The following is a 9,802-nucleotide window of genomic DNA, read 5'->3' as shown; positions in this document are numbered from 1 at the left end:
AGACAGCAAAAACACCTGATAGCAACGTCTTCTTTTCCATATAAAAAAGTCTACCATGATTTGAACATGGTTTTGGCTCCCAAACATATGGTATTAGTTCCAACAATAAGACTACTCCTTCCGGATTGTCTCGGGGGGGGGGGGGGGGTGCGTGGAGGATGGGATAAGCTCCTGCTTCTGTCCGGGGGGGTGATGGGATGGGATAGTGCTGAAGCTTAAACGGAGTACTAGACTGGACCTGGACGTCGCGAAGGGTGACCATTAATGGCTAGTTACCATCAGCTGGTGATCACTATCCTGGCCATGGAACAGGGGCGGTGTACTAGTGCACTAGTAGGAGTCCAGGCGCCCTGCTCGCGGCCGGGGTGGCAAGCCGGCAAGGACAGCTCATATTGTGATCGAGGCGCCATGGAGTCGAGGGAGGGAACGGGCCGCCACTCGGTTTTCTATTTGCAGTCGACATGCTCCGTCAGTCCCGCAAAGACTTTTCATTTAGCCTTTAAAACTTCTCCCACGAAAAATATTTATACTTTCAAACCATCTAACAAAAGTCTTGATAATACCTTCTAGTCCAGTTAATGAATCGATCATTTACTCCCACTATTGATGCCTAAGCCAGACTTACTAAATAAAAAAAATAATAGGTTCGACAATTACTGCAAGCGTGCATGCATAATTAATTCTTCTCGGTAATCCATCCAATTAAGAGCATTTGCTACTATCTTATCTAAAATTTTCTAAACGAACAGTCTTTGTATGACGGAGGGAATAGGTCATGTTTATTGAAGTTTTAAAGGCTCCGTCACTCATTTTCCGGGCTAGGCCCTGCGCCTGACTGCCAGTGTTTGGGGTTAGGTCGCCCGTCCGGAAGCACAGAGTACGTCCGATGAACGCCACTGGTGCTGGAGAAGATTATATATAACGCCAGTACTAGCTTTGCCATTTTGGGTGGTGGGTGTGCCGTGGTACGGCTCGGTGCTCGTAGTTTAATGGCAAGAATGCAACGTCTCGTTTGTATTTGGGTAAGTCGCTTATACGACACGTACACTTGCTCGGTCCCAGTGGTGCCTGGGTTTCATATCACGCGCCCCGCGTGAATTGTGCTTAGGTTTTCAATTGCATTCTTGTCAAATACTCGCTCCTTGCTTAGTTACTTAAGACAGCAGCGGCAACCCTTTCCTTTTTGCGATCCCCCGTTGCGTCCATGCGGATGTGCCACGCCCGAGCGGTCGAGTCCATGGTGGTCACCCTTAGATGATGAGTGATTGACAACGTTGTGTGGAATGATATTGCTCTTGGCTTGTGATGTGCAGGTGTAGGATGCGATATGGCGGCCGACAGCGTGCGGTGAAGGTGAAGCGAAAGGTTCATGCCAATGGACCAAGGGCGGTGAAGGGTGAATACGAGTAGGCTTGGGCCGAGGGACTCGAAGAGTTCAGGAGGAGTCATGGGTGATCCACATGGTGCACGGAAAGAGAAAAACATGACGGGATGGATATGGCGTCGGTCGAGTCAAGCGGGACGGAGGCGTCAAAGGCTTGGCGGTGGCTGGACACATGTCAACATCAAGGAGGACGCGTGGCGGCCAAGCGGAGATAGACGTTTTGGGTGGTTTGGGCCTCAAAACCACAGTGTAGGCAGGTTTCATGATTTGGGCCTCAAAATCGGGGGCGAGTCCGGTGCAGCTGGAGCTTCAAGAAGGAGGTCACGCGGCGCCATCGCGAAGCTTGCGTCAAGGCGAAGCGAAGTCGTGAAGGCGGCGTGCCTGTCCGATGCGTCTACAAAAATCTGGACGAAAATGCTCTTGCATAGGCGGTTATCTTAGTTGTAGCTATAGGGGTATTTCCATCATCAACCATGGACCATATGTATCTATGTTGGCTGGTTTGAGGGGTAAGTTTTGGAATCTAATTTCATTTTATTAGAGGCTAACCAAGTGCTTAAGAAAGGAGAGAAGGGAGATGAGCCTCTCTTTCTCTTGATTTCTCCATCCTAGGGGAGGATGAAGGGTGAAGGCTAGATCTATTGTTGTATAGATGTTGTCCTTGTAATTTAGTTGAATTTATCTCTTAAATCCGTGGCTAAATCTCGTATTCTTGGATGTTTCTTCCGTTTTTCTTTTTCGAGTTTTTCGGAGCAGTTTCGTGGGAATTTTCATCCTTCGTGTTTGAGCCAAATCTCGCGAGGGTTGTTGGGGGGAATATGTTGCTAGGATCCTTATGTGCAACTTTAGTGTGATTCCCGCCTAAATCCCTCACGGATTCGATTTGAATTCGAAGTTTTCCACGAAACCGTGTTCTTAGTAGGGCGTTCTTTGTTCTCTAAAATTCGCGATGGATACTTGAGCTTTTTTAGATCTTTCTCACGGATCTGTTAGCCCTTGAGGTGGTGCTTCTATTGCTCAAGTTTTATTTTGATTCCGTGGAGCATTGAAGGAGTTCTTTTGATTTGAAGTTGGTCGTGTTTCCTGTGCTGTTCATCTATTATTCCGTTTCTCTCTGTCTCGGGCAGCAGGGCGTCGGGCGAAGCAGGCGGCCACCTTGCGCTGCGCACGCGCTCGCGCACGCGAGCCGCACGTGCGCCAGGCACAGCAGGCCGCGGTGGGCAGCCAGCCCAGCAGCAGCGAGCAGAGCAGTCCAGCCCAGCTCGGTGGGTTGCTCGCGGCCCAGGCGGACGGCGCCACCAGGCCGGGCGAGCAGGCCTCCAACAGCACGGCCCAGTGCGCGCACCAGGCCGGCATCCAGACAGGTCCAACTAAAGCTCGCTTTCTGTCTACAGTATTCAATGTTTTGAGTATTTATTAGCTCACGAAAGGGGTGTTTGGATCGTGGTTCGGGTCACATAGGATATTTGATACTAATTAGAAGGATTAAAGGTGAACTAATTATAAAACTAATTGCATAAACGAGGGTTAATTCACAAGACGAATCTATTAAGCCTAATTAATTCATAATTAGTACATGTTTACCGTAATATCACATGGGCTAATCATGAACTAATTAGGTTTAATAGATTCATCTCACGAATTAGCCCTCATTTATGCAATTAGTTTTATCATTGGACTATATTTAATACTTCTAATTAGTGTGCAAATATCCGATATGATAGGGATTAAAGTTTAGTCCGGGGTATCCAAACACCCTTAGTTGATCACAGTTATGGTGTTGAGCTACTTAATCATAATAAGAAGTATCTCGTGCTAATCATGTCTAGTATTTATTTATTTCGAGCTTGTTTAGTTAAGTAAGTGGTTAGCAGTGGCTTAGCTTGTTTTTTTTCTTGTGCAAGCTTTTCGACATCTTGTCTCGCTTTGCTTCCGTTATGCTTTGAGCCTTTCTCATTCCTAGGGTGAGCTTGTCATGAGTTGACTTGTGTCATCTTGGTGATTAAGGAGCGATGTGTGTTTGGAGCGGCAATTGAGATATAGACCTTGTTCTGAGAGAGAATTTTAAAAGCTCCCATTCACCTCCCTCTGGTCACCCGTTCCGGCCCTTCAGAAAGCATGACAGGGCGAGATGCTTGCCGCCTGCACGTGGCTGTTTGACTAGAGCGAGCCACCGACCGACACCGGCTCGTCCATCTTTAATTGCCGGGAACCGGCAAGAGCGATGGTAGCCGATGAGGTGATCATCCTTGTTATGGAGCATCCTGCATTGCAGGGCGTCTAAGCAAGCACGCTGCTGCGGCCTGTTGGTCCTGCAAGTTCGTGTCGCTCGGCGGCGAGGACAGGGCAGCGAGTAAAATGTGCAGCGTTTACTTTCTTCTGTGCCCGTTTGGCAGGTCACCTAGTCCGTTGGAATGGAAGTCGCTGGCGCTGGAGAAGATTTAGGGTGTGTTTGGTTTTGGGGTTTGAACTGGGTTGGAATGGGTTCAACCCCTATCGACCTGCGTTTGGTTGAAAATATATCTGGGTTGGATCAGACCCAGGAGGGAATATTCCTCCTAGATGCGGGTTGGATGGATTCCACCAAAACGAGCGGACTATTCCAACCCACATGGATGCCATCGTTGCTCCGTTTCGCGGTAAAGAGGCAGGAGCGCGCACGCGGCCGGCGCGGGGAAGAGGTAGGGACGCGCGGCCGTTGGCACGACGGGAGAGGTAGGGTGCGGTGGACGGTGCAGGAGAAAGGTAGGACGAGCGGTGGCCGGCGTCGGGGAGAGGGAGGGGTTGAGGTTGGAGAGAGGGAGGGGCGTGCGGCGGCCGGCGCCGGGGAGCTCCGCCGCCTGGGAGAGGGAGGGGCGGAGGTTGGAGAGAGGGAGGTGCGTGCGGTGGCTGGCGCTCTGATACCACCTAAAAGCCCCCACATAAGTAGAGACTAAATGTGATACAAATATCAGTCCCAGGAGGCTGATAACACATTTATTCGACAGATGGTTAAAAAACCGTAAAGTCCCGAAGGAGCGGGCAGGCAAGCCACACCCAAAGAAGAACTAAACCAACAACGATACATATCCAAGTTGCAGTCCAGTCGGACTTCGGGCTGCAATCGGAACTAAGTGTCAGCGGAAGCATCCTGCAAAGGCTAACACCACAGGCAGCGTTGGGTGCGAACATGACCTCCTACTCGAGATCCTCCGCGACATAGTTCGGGTCTTCCTCTGAAGCAACAAAACAAGGGTGAGTACGAAAGTACTCAACAAGTCCAACCACATCCATGGAGGGGTATACAAGCAAGAGTATGCACAGGATATAACAAGGATGAAGTTAAAGTTCATTTGCAACAAAGCTAGATTTTCAACACATGCAAGGGTTCATTTTCAAAAGACTTTTCGTAGAACATTTCCTTTAGTTACCGAAACATTAAGTGGGGTTGATCTTACACAAATGATCCAAATTTTATTGCTATCGGACTCCACATCCGCCATAGCTCACGGCACAACTGCTTGACACTTCCAAAATCCAACACATACCATAAAACCATCCATCTCCAAGTGCTAGTTATGTGACCAAGCCGTAACTCGTCCAATGCCGTGGACACGGCTACCCGGATAGATTTTAACTCTGCAGAGGTTGTACACTTTTCCCACAAGTAGGGTACCGCAGCACGATCATCTTAGTGCCGGTGCGAATCCTAACAAAGCCATTACCCACCTTAGCTAAGACTAACTAGTTCACACGGAAGCAACCATGGGGTTAACGACCTACCAACGAGATCTTAACCGAGACCTAAGTCACAAAGATCTCACTCCTTTTCCATGGCTCCCGTTGCTCACCAGCTCAACCCGAAGACTAATAGTTTAGCTAGTGGGATTTATGCTAAGCCGTTGCCGCATACAACGGTCGAGTGGTTGCACGAGGGTTGGGTTAGACAAGATGACACATCAACTCGGTCCTTAACTATGACAAGATGGATATCTCCCAACTTTGCTCAACCACCAAGGTACGAGCCCAACACAATGGCATTTCACACATGAAACACCCATCCATCTCATCTAAACATCTCTTTTCTTTACCTCCAAAAAACCCAATTTCCCCTTTTAAAATCACTCACATATTTATTCTTTTAACAAAATACATGGTGGTCATGATTGAATTGAGTAACAAGGTCCTATGCATTCTAGCAGTAATTATCATCCAAACAGAGCAAATCATATTTAGAGATAATTGTAGGACAAGCAAGGAATAATCATAACAATCAAGGGGTTGCTATCCAACCATGTTTCAGCGGTGAATTAATATGCAATTTATAAAACAGGCCAATAAGTTGTGTTTGAAAAACTAGGATAAGTATGCATCAAAGGGTGAGATTGGACTTGCCGTTCTCAAAACCTTCCGGGAGTTCCTGCTCGCGGTACTGGTCCTCGGGCTCGGGCTCGCGGTCGAACTCCTCCTCGTGATCCTCCTCGGGTACCCCGCGATCTACGGCACACACAATCGAGCACACAATTAATAAAGAGAAATAAACTTTTACCCGTTGAGCTACGAACAGAGAATGCGAACGGAAAATTGAAGGAGTGGGTATTTTCATGAAATTTGGATATGCCTCGGCGGAAGTATATGGGAGGAGGCCATGGTCGAATTTGGGATCAATTGGAGGAAGTTTGGCGCATGAAATGACGAGTTAAAGGAGGGTTAGGGGCTTAAAACAAGGTTTAGGACTAAATTGCGAGAACCAGGGACCTATTTATAATTATTTCTGAAAGGTGGAAGGGCGTATCTGCGAGACTTCTTTTGAGAGAGGTGGAAGGGCCGGTTTGCAAATAGGGGAAACTAGGGGGTTAGATCGAAGTGGGAGGGGATTTTTTCCCTTCTTCTTCCTGGCGCACGGGCAGAGGGAGGTAGGAGGCAAATCCGGCGGTGGGCCGGCCGGCCAAGCTCGCCGGCGGCGAGACCAAGCGGCAGGGGAGGTGGAGGAGGATGGGGGAACCCATTTTGACCTTCACCTTGGGTGGATAGCGATGGGGAAGGGGGCGCCGGCGGTGGATAAGGAGGTGGCGGCGGCGGCTCGGCAGCGGCGTGCAGGAGGCCGGGGCGGGGTTGGCAGTAGGCAGTGGGGGGGGCGGTGGGGGTGTGGAGGCGGCAGGGGCTCGGCCCCCTTTTTATAGGCGGCGGGGGAAGCTCGACGGCCGGTGGCTCTCAATGGTGGCCGGGAATCCCGGCCGGTGGCGTGTCGGAGCGAAGCTCCGTGTGGAGGGCGTGGTGGGGACGGCTCGGTCGACGAGAAGCACAGGGAGTCCACCGAGGTGATGGCCGGCATGGCGTGCGGCAGGGCGACGGCGACCGGCGCTTGTGCCAGGACGGGCGGTGCGGGTCCGGCGCCGGGCGCTGGGCGGGCGACGGGACGCGGGCGCCAGGCGTGGGGTCGGGCGAGTGGTGCAGGGCGCCAGGCTCGGGCGCGGCCAGGCGCTAGGCGCCAGGGATCGGGCGCGGCCAGGCGCTAGGCGCCAGGGATCGGGCGCGGGCGGCCGGCGCCAGGCGCCAGAGGAAGCGCGCGCCAGGGGAAAGGGAAGGAGAGAAGGGAAAAGGAGGAATAAGGAAGAGAGAAGAAAGAGAAGGAAGGAAGGGAGAAAAAGAAAAGGGGAAAAAGGTAGGGGAAAAAGGAAAAGGATAAAGGGAGGGGAAAATCGGCGAAAGTTGCGGAATTGGTCGGGCACGCGCGACGGATTTGACGGGCACGCGGTGAAATTTGCGGGGAACGAAAAAAGATGAATGTCGACGTTGGGTGTCAGGACGGTGGGGTCGCCGGGAAGTAAAAGATTTTTTGGGAGCTCAACGGTCGAAAAAAATTTTGAAACAAATTTTTAGCGGGTGATTTGAATTAGTAAATTTTACGGGCGTTACATCCGCCAATGGCTCGTGGTGCGGGGGGAGGCAGGGGTACGCGGTGGCCAGCGAGCTTGACCTCCGACAGGCGCGATGGGGAGGAGCCGGGCGGCGCGCGCTGGGAGGAGCCGACGGGCAGAGCATGGCGGCGCGTGGGAGGAGCCGACGAGCAGAATAGGGCGCGGTGGGGAGGAGCTAGCAGAGCAGAGTAGGGCGCGATGAGGAGGAGCCGTCCGGCAGAGCAGGCGGCGGCGTAGCGAAGGGAGCTTGGGGGAAGGAAGCAGAGGAAAAAAGATAAGATTCGTGAAAAAAAGAAAACAGAGGATGACAGATATGCTCCACATATGATAGGTGGGATCTATTGAAAACTGGTGCCAACGGTGTTAAAATGGCATCCATCGCATCCCTCTCAACTTCTAAAAAATTAGGTCGAACACATCCTCCTAATCAAATATGAGATGGGTCGAATCCAACCTAAAAAGTGGAAATGAAGTTCACCGTGCCACATGTGCGGCTGCCATGCAAAAAGCTGGCCGGTGCTTGGTTGACTGCCGAATCGTTTGGCGTGCCGCAGCTTTCTAGCGTTTTACCCGTTGTTTTTCTGGCCACAAGCTGTCGAACCTTTGGCGTCGATATTTGCCGCCACAGGTTTTTGGCGCCGCCACCAATTGGCGTGGCTCGTCGCGGCCAGCAACCTCTTAGCGCCAGTTAGCAGTACGATACGATACGACTCCAGTGCTCACAACTTTTAATGGCGAGAAGGCGAGGTGCCGTTCGTTCAAGTCACCCCATACATATGCTCGTTGTCGCCGCATTGATGGGTAATGCCGTTCATGCTTTGGTACGTTGGGGACGCGCTCGCATCGTCGCATGGATTGCCGTCTCCACTCTCCAGGCGAGATCCCGTTCTCGGCGTCTGAAAGGAGTCGCACCATGACTCATGCTCATGCATCCACCGTCAGAGATCCGCTTATACAAGTTCTCGTTCTCTTCAGAAGATTAAGAAGACATATTGATTCTTTCTTTGTTTTTTTTGAGCTAAAGAAGACACTGATGAGTGATGACTGAATCCTCTGTTAGGTCGGTCTCCGAAAAGAAAAGAAAAAACTGTCGGCAGTTCGCGAGGCCGAAATTGACGTAGTTAGTTCATCATCATGCGCGCAATCCCCCATGGGCCGTTGAAGCCAGCTGGTGAGCCAACTGGCCTAGCTAGATTTACGGGGCTGGGCTCCGCCTCACACGTTACGCATGCCCGCGTTCATTCAACCGGCCGGCCTCGCTCAAAGTCCTCGCGACCCGTTCGCCTGTGGGCCGTCCGTCTCCGTTCTCTCTGGGGGTGGGTTCAGTGGGGCGGGGCCCGCCGGTCAGGCACAGAGAGGCGTCCAAAGGATCCGCGGCGTACCTGCTGCTCCCCAGTCCGTCCACCTCGGCGATCGGTGATACACCGGCATCGACGCCCGTTTTTAGGGCTCTTTGGGCGGGCAAGGATTCGGCTTTTTTTTTAATAGTTCCGGTTTTGACTTATCTGGTGGAGCGGCTTCTCCGATGAAGTTGAAGCCGTTTTAAAAAATATTTGTCAAAACGACTTTACCCTATTTTTTCCTTAATGCCGGAAGATTTTAAATGTCCAATGTACCCTAATTATCTTAATTGATTGTAAAGATATATTTTATATTTCTCATCTCAATTTTTAATATGATTTCATATAAATAAAAAGGCTAATGAATACAATTATAAGATTAAGCCAATATATTCTCTTTTCTTTATTTTTTCCTCCTCCTCGACCTTTTATTTTTTTATATTTTTTTACTATACCTTATCCGGTCCCTTAGGGTGCGTTTGGTTGGGAGACAATGTAGAACGGGACGGTCCCGTTCCAGTTTTTCGGGATGGGATGATCCCATTTCTTGTTTGGTTGAATGGGATGGGATGATCCTATTTTTTGTTTGGTTGGAGAGATCGCTATAGACGGGACAAGCACCGTTTTCTTCTCCTGTTAACACCGTTCGTGGGACCCACCTGTCATACTAACAGGTATTTTCTTCCTCCACCGGCCGGCCGCGGTGGAGCTCGCGCCCGCCGGCCGCCGGCCGCGCCCGCTCGCCGGCGCCCGCCCGCGCCCGCCGGCCGCGCCCGCTCGCCCGCCGGCCGCCGCCCGCGCCCGCTCGCCAGCCGCCGCTCGCGCCCGCTCGCCCGCCGGCCGCCGCCCGCGCCCGCCCGCGCCCGCTCGCCCGCCGGCCGCGCCCGCTCGCCCGCCGGCCGCCGCCCGCTCGCCCGCCCGCGCCCGCTCGCCCGCCGGCCGCCGCCCGCTCGCCCGCCCGCGCCCGCTCGCCAGCCGCCGCTCGCGCCCGCTCGCCCGCCGGCCGCCGCCCGCGCCCTCCCGCGCCCGCTCGCCCGCCAGCCTCGCCCGCTCGACCGCCGGCCGACGCCCGCTCACCCGCCCGCGCCCGCTCAACCGCCGGCCACCGCCCGCTCCTGCCGGAGATCGCCTGAACACGCCCGCGCACTTCAGCCGTCGGCTCTCGCTCACGCACGCCC

At 52.7% G+C, this 9,802-nt stretch overlaps 1 protein-coding gene across 1 annotated transcript in view; it reads left to right on the top strand.

The window, feature by feature from the left end:
* Window positions 1-1,908: 1,908 nt before the first annotated feature.
* Window positions 1,909-9,802, top strand: part of LOC101778927 (dehydrodolichyl diphosphate synthase 6) — an 11,651-nt gene continuing 3,757 nt past the window's right edge. The window contains exon 1 of the mRNA XM_012845712.2: window positions 1,909-2,748. The gene's annotated coding sequence lies outside the window, so the exon portion shown is untranslated. The remainder of the gene's footprint in view (window positions 2,749-9,802) is intronic.

Source organism: Setaria italica, chromosome IV, assembly GCF_000263155.2.
Source record: "Setaria italica strain Yugu1 chromosome IV, Setaria_italica_v2.0, whole genome shotgun sequence".
NCBI lineage: Eukaryota > Viridiplantae > Streptophyta > Magnoliopsida > Poales > Poaceae > Setaria > Setaria italica.
Note: the sequence above shows the minus strand (reverse complement) of the source record. Positions and strands in the feature narration are given on the sequence as shown.